We start from the raw sequence: 9236 nt of genomic DNA on the forward strand, positions 1-9236 counted from the left end.
TGCCCACAACCTGGAAGAGGAAAAGCAACAGGAATAAAGTCTCAAACAGGATGGCCTTGGTCCAGGCAGACTGAAATGCAGCTCCCAGGGAGGGAGGCCAGGCTGTGCCTTGGGGAGCTCCGGGAATCTGGGATTGCCCGTGGGATTAAAGGGCTGGAAAAGCACACCCACCTGCCAGGTTCAGTGCTGGGACAGAGCAAGGCCGGGGCTCGGGGGCAGCAGTTAGAGCTGGGACTGCAGGAGAACACCCCAAACCCGGGTTAAACATCCGGCACGACACGCAGCACGCTCCGGGAGAAACTCGGGTGGGAGAAGCCCCGGGATGCTCCACGTTCCTTGCCCTTGGCAGCTGTGCCAGGGCCTCCATCAGAATGCTGACCTCACCGTGCAGCTCCTACAAAATAGGAGAACTTATGGGAATCGCCCAGCAATCCATGGACTTCCAGTTATTAAGAACCACAGCTGCAGCGAAAGGTGCCCAAACTCTACTGCAAACCAGCAGGGCTGAGGAGACGCAGGGATTTATTCCTGAGGGGACACAAGGATCCCTCAGCCAGCCAGGATTTCTCCCAGGCTCTTCCCACTGCTCTCTGAGGACACAAACAGCAGTTTTTCCCTGGAGTTCCCCTTTCCAACAATGCCAAGACTCATGTTCTCCTCCAACCCCAGGTTCAGGAAGGAAAGTAGGAATATTATCACTGCACAGACTGTCCAGGAGGGTGTGACTGAGGCAGCAGCACCAGCTCCCACTCCACTGCTGCTCTGGATTCCTGAGCAGCTCCTTTCCATCCTGCCCTTCCCAGCACCATTCCCTGGGTGCCATGTCCACAGACACCTTCTCCATGCAGCTTAAAACCCACAGACACCAACAGAAAGGAGATCAAAAATCAATTCACATGCTGCTAGTCAGAGAGAATGGGAGAGGCCTAAAAATCTGCATTTATGTTAGAACACTAGAGCAATTTCTTCATGACCCTGACTATCAGTGATGGGCAGATAAACACCTTCTTTAACTTACTACCTGCAAAACATCAAGTTTCAAGTTTAGTAAAGATAAAATTTTGCTGCAAAAATAAAAGAGGTGGGATGTTGGTGTTAGTGCTTTAACCTTCGGACATTAGCGGGTATTTGTAAAACAAATTCATTATTGAAGCAGCTAACTTGAAAATAAGGGGGTTTTACAATAAAGTTGACCAAAAAAGAGTCTCAAAATTAAGATATAGGTTGCACAAATATTTAAGAAAAAAAAAGTTGTCTTTCGTGCATATAACCTGCCAGCCTCTCATGTCTTCAGTCCTTACCATTTATTTTTACCAAGGTGATGACTAAAACCTTGTCAAAAGCTCAAAAAAAAAAACAATCCAGGACAAGGCAGGTGTTTTCCCAAGTACCCCCAGTGTGGAGCTGTGTCAGCCACAAGTGTTTGCTCCCTCAGCCCAGCCCGGAGCAGGCTCCAGCTGCTGCCCAGGGGTTACCAAGGGACTCACCTGTTTCAAGCTGTAAATGCAGGTGGCCTGCACTGGAGTGCCAAAAAATGTGAAATATGTGACTCTCACCTTGAATAGCGATCGATCTTCTCAGGGGAGCCCCTCACCCAGGATGGGGGGCTCTGCCACGGATTTCATCCCTCTGCATCTGAAAGAAAGTTGGGACAAAAGTCAGAGTGCTGCAGGATACCTTGACAGCTCCACACATCTTGTGGCAATCTAGGAATACCCTCTACAGTCTAACTACACCCCACATCACAAATTTCAAGCCCCCAGCACTATTATCCTATTACCCCCACACCCAGACTGAGCATCAAGGCAGAGCAGCTCCAGGCCAAACACACACCAACACCCGTGACACAGCACAGGACAAACGAGGGGACACAACAGGGACAGAAAACTCTGGCAAGAAGAATGACCCTGAGGGTCCAGAGAACTCGGAATGAGATGACCGAGGTAAGATGGAAGGTGAGCTGGCCAGGCTCAGAGAACCCTGCAGGAACAAGATGCCATCGGGATGACTTATCCCAAGAAATGCAGAGATGGATGCCCGAGAACCCTACGGTCAGAATCCTCGACCTGCCTTTGCATTCTCACAAGACCTAACCCGCCGGAATGGATCAGGGCGGTGCACGGCTGTCAGTACAGCTCAGAACAAGACCTGAAAAGGCATCGGACTGGATGCTTGTGAAGAGAGATGGATTCTGATGAGTGTCCGAGCAGCTGAGACAAAGGCACCTGGCTGAGGAGCACAGAGATCAGAAATGCTAAGACTGATGCCAGAGGTTTTGACAGGCCCCTGAAGGGCTAAGGGAAAAGACAGCACACACAAGACACCCAAGACACAGAGTGCACAACAGACACAACACACACCAGGACTGCTCGGCCCTGCACACCTCGGCACTGTGATCCAGAATGAGACTCTCCCTGGATGAAACCTAAGGGGTCACAGCTTAGACATCCCTGTCTTCAAACCTGACTCAAAAAACCTTGCTAGTGACCCCACACTCTTCTTTCATGCCCTCTACGGCTCTGAGCTCTCCACTTATCTCTCAGATGTCTGGGGAGGTGCATCCACGCCGGGTCCCAAAGAAGGCTGCCTCTCCCTCGGGGAAATTCCTGCTGTGACCAGGCTGGTGTCTCCTCGTCAGCTACAATAAAGAGAACTAAACGTGACCCTGTGCTCTTAGCAGCACATCAGCCAGAAACCAGCAATTCTGCTACTCACAGTCTCCTAAGCTTGCCTGTGTCCTCGGCCCTGTGCTTCAGCTGCGCTCAGAGGCCAACGCCGGCGTCGCAGGGTCTGGTCTAAAAATAAAGACAAAGAACAGAGCTGTAACACGGCCACCATTTACACCTCCCCTGCAAATCAAAACAGTGACCGACCTTCTCAGGGGAGCCCCCTCACCCAGGATGGGGGGCTCTGCCACAGATTTCATCCACCTGCATCTGAAAGAAAGTCAGAACAACAGTCAGAGTGCGGCAGGATACCTTGACAGCTCCACATATCTTGTGGAAATCTAGGAATACCCTCGACAGCCCTGCTACACTCCACATCACAAATTTCAAGCCCCCAGCACTATTATCCTATTACCCCTACACCCAGACTGAGCATCAAGGCAGAGCAGCTCCCGGCCAAACACACACCAACACCCGTGACACAGCACAGGACAAACGAGGGGACACAACAGGGACAGAAAACTCTGGGCAAGAAGAATGACCCTGAGGGTCCAGAGAACTCGGAATGAGATGACCGAGGTGAGACTGAAGGTGAGCTGGCCAGGCTCAGAGAACCCTGCAGGAACAAGATGCCATCGGGATGACTTATCCCAAGAAATGCAGAGATGGATGCCCGAGAATCCTACGGTCAGAATCCTCTACCTGCCTTTGCATTCTCACAAGACCTAACCCGCCGGAATGGATCAGGGCGGTGCACGGCTGTCAGTACAGCTCAGAACAAGACCTGAAAAGGCATCGGACTGGATGCTTGTGAAGAGAGATGGATTCTGATGAGTGTCCGAGCAGCTGAGACAAAGGCACCTGGCTGAGGAGCACAGAGATCAGAAATGCTAAGACTGATGCCAGGGGTTTTGATAGGCCCCTCAAAGGACAAAAGGAAAAGACAAGACACCAAACAGACAGAGTGCACAACAGACAAGTGACACAACACACACCAGGACTGCTCTGCCCGGCACACCTCGGCACTCTGATCCAGAATGAGACTTTCTGTAGCCTAAGCGGTCACTTCTTGGACATCCCTGTCACCAAAAATGACTCAAAAAATCCCTCCCGGTGGCCCCTGATCCCACACCCCGCTTTCAAGCCCTCCCTGGCTCCGAGCCCTCCACTTATCTCTTGGACGTCTAGGGAGGTGAATCCACGCTGGGTGGCAAAGAAGGCCGCCTCTCCCTCAGGGAAATTCCTGCTGTTGCTGGGCTGTTGTCTCCTACACAGCTACAATAAAGAAAACCAAACATCAAAGCATAATCTTGGCAGCCCATCACCCAAAACCCGACAATTCTGCTACTCACTGTCTCCTAAGCTTGCCCGTGTCCTCGGCCCCGTGCTTCAGCTGCGCTCAGAGGCCAACGCCGGCGTCGCAGGGTCTGCCTGGGTAAAGAGCAGACAAGGTGACGTGGCAGCGCTGGAACTTGAGGGGACCATCCCTCCTTCTCCTCCCTGACTCACCTCAACTCCTCGCCCGTTATCCAAGACTACCTGGATGGGGCCTTCACAAGGAGAAGATCAAGACTCCATCACAGACTCCTGGAATGCTCCCGGAGGGCTCACGGGTGAGGTGACCCGGGTCTGTCGTCCGGTTGGTGAGAGGGGAGCTCGGCCTCCTGCGAGTGGACTCCCTAAAACACACAATAACGGAGGCTTAGAGTTGCACCAGCGAGTGAGGCTTGAACAATAGCAACTGCTTCTGTCCACCCATCACTGCTCACCTCGCCCACGTCAGCTTGACTGCTGAGATCCGGCTTTACCACCTAAAAATAAAGACAAAGAACAGAGATGTAACACAGCCATCATTTACACCTCCCCTGCAAATCAAAACAGTGACTGACCTTCTCAGGGGAGCCCCTCACCCAGACTGGGGGGCTCTGCCACAGATTTCATCCCTCTGCATCTGAAAGAAAGTTCGGACAAAAGTCAGAGTGCTGCAGGATACCTTGACAGCTCCACACATCTTGTGGCAATCTAGGAATACCCTCTACAGTCTAACTACACCCCACATCACAAATTTCAAGCCCCCGGCACTATTACCCTCGTACCCCTACACCCAGACTGAGCATCAAGGCAGAGCAGCTCCCGGCCAAACACACACCAACACCCGTGACACAGCACAGGACAAACGAGGGGACGCAACAGGGACAGAAAACTCTGGGCAAGAAGAATGACCCTGAGGGTCCAGAGAACTCGGAATGAGATGACCGAGGTGAGAAGGAAGGTGAGCTGGCCAGGCTCAGAGAACCCTGCAGGAACAAGATGCCATCGGGATGACTTATCCCAAGAAATGCAGAGATGGATGCCCGAGAACCCTACGGTCAGAATCCTCGACCTGTCTTTGCATTCTCACAAGACCTAACCCGCCGGAATGGATCAGGGCGGTGCACGGCTGTCAGTACAGCTCAGAACAAGACCTGAAAAGGCATCGGACTGGATGCTTGTGAAGAGAGATGGATTCTGATGAGTGTCCGAGCAGCTGAGACAAAGGCACCTGGCTGAGGAGCACAGAGGTCAGAAATGCTAAGACTGATGCCAGAGGTTTTGACAGGCGCCTGAAAAGACTAAAGGAAAAGACAAGACACCCAAAAGACACAAAGTGCACAACAGACACAACACACCCTGGGACTGCTCTGCCCTGCACACCTCAGCACTGTGATCCAGAATGAGACTTTCCCTTATTGTAGCCTAAGGGGTCACATCTGGGACATCCCCATCTCCAAACCCGACTCAAAAAATCCCTCCCGCTGACCCCTGCCCTGGCACCCTGCTTTCATCCTCTCCCTAGTTCCGAGCCCTCCACTTATCTCTCAGATGTCTGGGGAGGTGAATCCACGCTGGGTCCCAAAGAAGGCCGCCTATGCCTCTGGGAAATTCCTCCTGTCACTTGCCTGCTGTCTCCTAGTCAGCTACAATAAAGAAAACCAAACATCAAAGCATAATCTTAGCTGCACATCAGCCAAAAACCAGCAGCTCTGCTACTCACCGTCTCTTAAGCAGGACCGGGTCCTCGGGCCCCGTGTGTGCTTCAGCTGAGCTCGGAGGCTGACGCTCGCAGCGCCAAAGCCTTAGAGGCATTACTGGCACTGAGCCCACCCACCGTGGCCTCCATTAGGGCTGTGAGCATCCCCGGTTAGAGCAGGACAGGAACGCAGGGTGGACATCCCCGGTGAACCTCAACCCTGTGGACTCGGCCCCACCACTGTCACTTCCTGCCTGGCCCTAGCTTAGGGTTACTGCCTGCACCTCTCAGGACTTCTGGCATTGCCTTGCCATTAGGATTGCTGCCTGCACCTGCTCTCAGGGAAACAGTGTTGGCAGCAGCACTGTGAGGACCGGGATACCTGTACTCTGACTTGTATCCTAGGCTGTACCCCTGATTTTCACTGTGTGTTCTCTAGTCCTTCAGTCCTTTACCTCAGCCTCTGTGTGCATCACTGTAACCTCCCCCCTTCTTAACCCTGCTTCTTCAGAGCCCTAGACCTTGCAGCCGGGGACGCTCTGCACCGTTAGGGTCCCAAGAGCTGTCCCGCACGCAGGACAGGTACATCCACAGTTGTTCCCTGCCTACCCTAAGAAACGTGGCCCTGAGACAGGGCAGAGGCTGACAGAGCCGAACTCTTTGCGGTGGCAAAAGGCACGAAGCCTTACCAACCGCCGCCTCGAGAGGGAAATCAGGAGCACTTCCACCGGCTGCGGAGAGACAGGGAATCCCAGGGTGGGTGGGGCGGGAAACCCCCGTTATCCCCAGCCCTGCTGGATCCTGCTCCCCACTATCGCTTCCTGCCTGGCCCTAGCCTGACAGTGTCTGCACAGGTCAGAGCTTCTGGTGTGTTCCTGCACTAGGGCTGCTGCCTGCACCTGCTCTCAGGGGAAGTGTGCTGGTAGCAGTGCTGTGAGGGCCGCTACACCTGTACTCTGACTTGTATCCTAGCCTGTTCCCCTGAGTTTCACCGTGTGTCCTCTAGTCCTTGAGTCCTTTACCTCAGCCTCTGTGTGTGTGGCTACACCTCCCCCCTTCTAAACCCAACTTCTTCAGAGCCCTACACCTCGCAGCCAGGCCTTCTGGCATTGTCCTGCATAAGGGCTCCTGCCTGTACCCGCACTCAGGGAAACGGGCATGTCTTTAGGGCTACTCCTTCGGGTTTGGGTCGGGCTGGTACACCTGTACTCTCAATTGGCACATCTTGGACATCCCTATCTCCAAACCTGACTCAAAAACCCCTCCTGACAAGTCCTGACCCAGCACTCCACTTTCATCCCCTCTGTGGCTCTGAACCCTCCACTTATCTCTTGGACGTCTGGGGATGAGAATCCATGTCGGGTGCCACAGAAGGCCGCCTCGCCCTCTGGGAATTTCCTGCTGTCACCGGGCTGCTGTCTCTTATTCGGCTACAAGAAATAAAACAAACATCGATGTATGATCTCAGCAGATCTGTTGGCCAATCGGTCAGGGCGTAAGACAAGTGGACCACCTCAAACACACAAACAATAACATAAGCTGAAGAGTTACACCGGAAACACCACTACACTTAACTGCATAAATACATAAATTTTCAAACAGACAACCCCAAAAAAATTCCAGCAAAAAAAGCCAACTCTTATCACCCCCAGTCAAACTACTGAATATAATAAAAACAACCCCACGTCCAATCCCCTCAATAATACTCCAGAACATATACCCAGAGCGCCCCCAAAGTTAAAGACCTCCCGCTAGCCAAATAAAAAGGAAAAAGCCCATGTCTTGCAACCTATATTAATTCATTAACTTAAAGCTTTAAAAATAAACATTAAAGTTTAAACCTTTAGATAACACTAGCACACCATAGACGCCAATCCCATCACTACATGCCAAACCAAAACTTATTTCAACCTTTTGTGCTGCTGCTGCTCGGCACAAAGGTTTGCCCCTCAGCACCTCCTGAAGTAATGTTCCACGCCCAAGGCCTCCCCCAGCCCCTGTGAGATGAACTCACCATCCTTCCATGAGCCTCACCTGGGAGCCCAGCATAAACCCCTCTCCTCCCGCAGCTCCGTGCCAAACTGAGCTCGGGCTCCCCTCTTAAAGCAGTGCTGGCAGGACCCGCCCCCTCGTTATCCTTTACAGCTTCCACCTGTCCCCTCATCAGTGTGACAGCTCTCACCTGGGGCTGCTCTGTCCCCTCAATCAGCCTGTGACAGCTCTCACCTGCAGCTGCTGCCAGTCCCTGCCGCTCATTTCCTGGACATTGCACTGTGTGCACTGACACGCTGGGGCACCGGGCTTTCCTCGCTGTGAATAAGGATCCCTCTTCTCCTGCACGTGCCCAAGGCTGAAACTGGGATTCCACCTCCTAAATTCCGTTTGTGTGAGGTTCACAATTCCTAAGGAAATTTCCCAGCAATCGTTACCCTTCATTTACATTTTCTCCTTTGGAATCATTACTACCTTGTCTTTCTGTGCAAGGGTTTCCAAACGTTCATTGGGAGTTCAGTAGCCGGGTTGGCTTGTTTATAACATAGCTGACAATCCCAGGCTCAATCCAAACACCCAGAGATACAGGGAAATATGGAGACAGTTTATAAATACTGCCCACCTCTGACCCTGAATTCTTCATCGCACATCCTTGGAGCAGATTTACTCCATCCTTTCTTCCCAGCAGCACCTCTCCAGCACAAATCTCACTTCTCACACCTGTTTCTTCCCACAAACCAAACAGAAATCTACTACAGGGCGAGGCGGGGAGGGGCAAGGCCGGTCTCGGCGCAGAGCCCCCGGGCCCTCAGGGCGGGCCGGGGGGACCGGAGCAGAGCCCGGGCCGGGTTGGAGCCGGAGCCGGTCTGAGGGCGGAGGCCCCGGGCCCTCAGCGCGGGCCGGGGGGCGGGGGCGGTTCCCGGGGCCCGCTGTCCAATCAGCACTGCCGATGCCTCAGCGAGCCCGCCAATCGCGGGGATTCAAAAGGGTGGCGGAAGTAGCTGCTGCTCTATGGGCTCGGTGAGGAACGCCCCGGTGGGGTCCCGGCGCCGTGCACTTGGGACCCGCCCCGCGCCCCTGAAGCCGCGCCCCCGGTACTGCCCGGCCCCGGCTGCCTCCGGCCCCGCCTCACAGAGCCCCGGCTCCGCCCCGGCCCCGCCCCGAGCCCGCCCCGGCTCTGCCCCTGCTCCGCCCCGAGCCCACCCCGAGCCCGCCCCGGCTCCGCCCCGAGCCCGCCCCGGCTCCGCCCAGAGCCCGCCCCGGCTCCGCCCCGAGCCCGCCTCGGCTCCGCCCCGAGCCCGCCCCGGATCCGCCCCGAGCACGCCCCGGCTTGGGGGCGGGACCATCGCCCGCGACCCCGCCCCGCCCCTCGCAGCTGAGCCGAGCCGAGCCGAGCCGAGGTTGCTCGCGGCCCTGCGCGGAGCCAGGCGGGGCCGGGAATGGGAGCGGGCGTTCTGGTTCGGGTCCTGTCAGTGTCGGCTGCGGCTCCCGAGAGGTGCGACCCCCCCCGGCGGGCGGGTTGTGGGTCTCGGGGCCTGAGGCCCAAGCTGGCGTTGCGGTCGGGATCG

The 9236-nt window shown here is 54.8% G+C and overlaps 1 long non-coding RNA gene across 1 annotated transcript; it reads right to left on the bottom strand.

The window, feature by feature from the left end:
* Positions 1 to 6590: 6590 nt before the first annotated feature.
* Positions 6591 to 8511, bottom strand: LOC136305413 (uncharacterized). The gene is made up of 3 exons (XR_010725330.1): positions 8291 to 8511; positions 7903 to 8078; positions 6591 to 7106 (listed from the first exon to the last, which is right to left on the bottom strand). It is a non-coding gene; the product is annotated as an uncharacterized lncRNA (long non-coding RNA).
* Positions 8512 to 9236: the final 725 nt, after the last annotated feature.

This window comes from Chamaea fasciata, unplaced genomic scaffold (genome assembly GCF_029207755.1).
Source record: "Chamaea fasciata isolate MVZ Bird 193981 ecotype frontalis unplaced genomic scaffold, bChaFas1.0.hap1 SCAF_399, whole genome shotgun sequence".
In the NCBI taxonomy this organism is placed as follows: domain Eukaryota; kingdom Metazoa; phylum Chordata; class Aves; order Passeriformes; family Sylviidae; genus Chamaea; species Chamaea fasciata.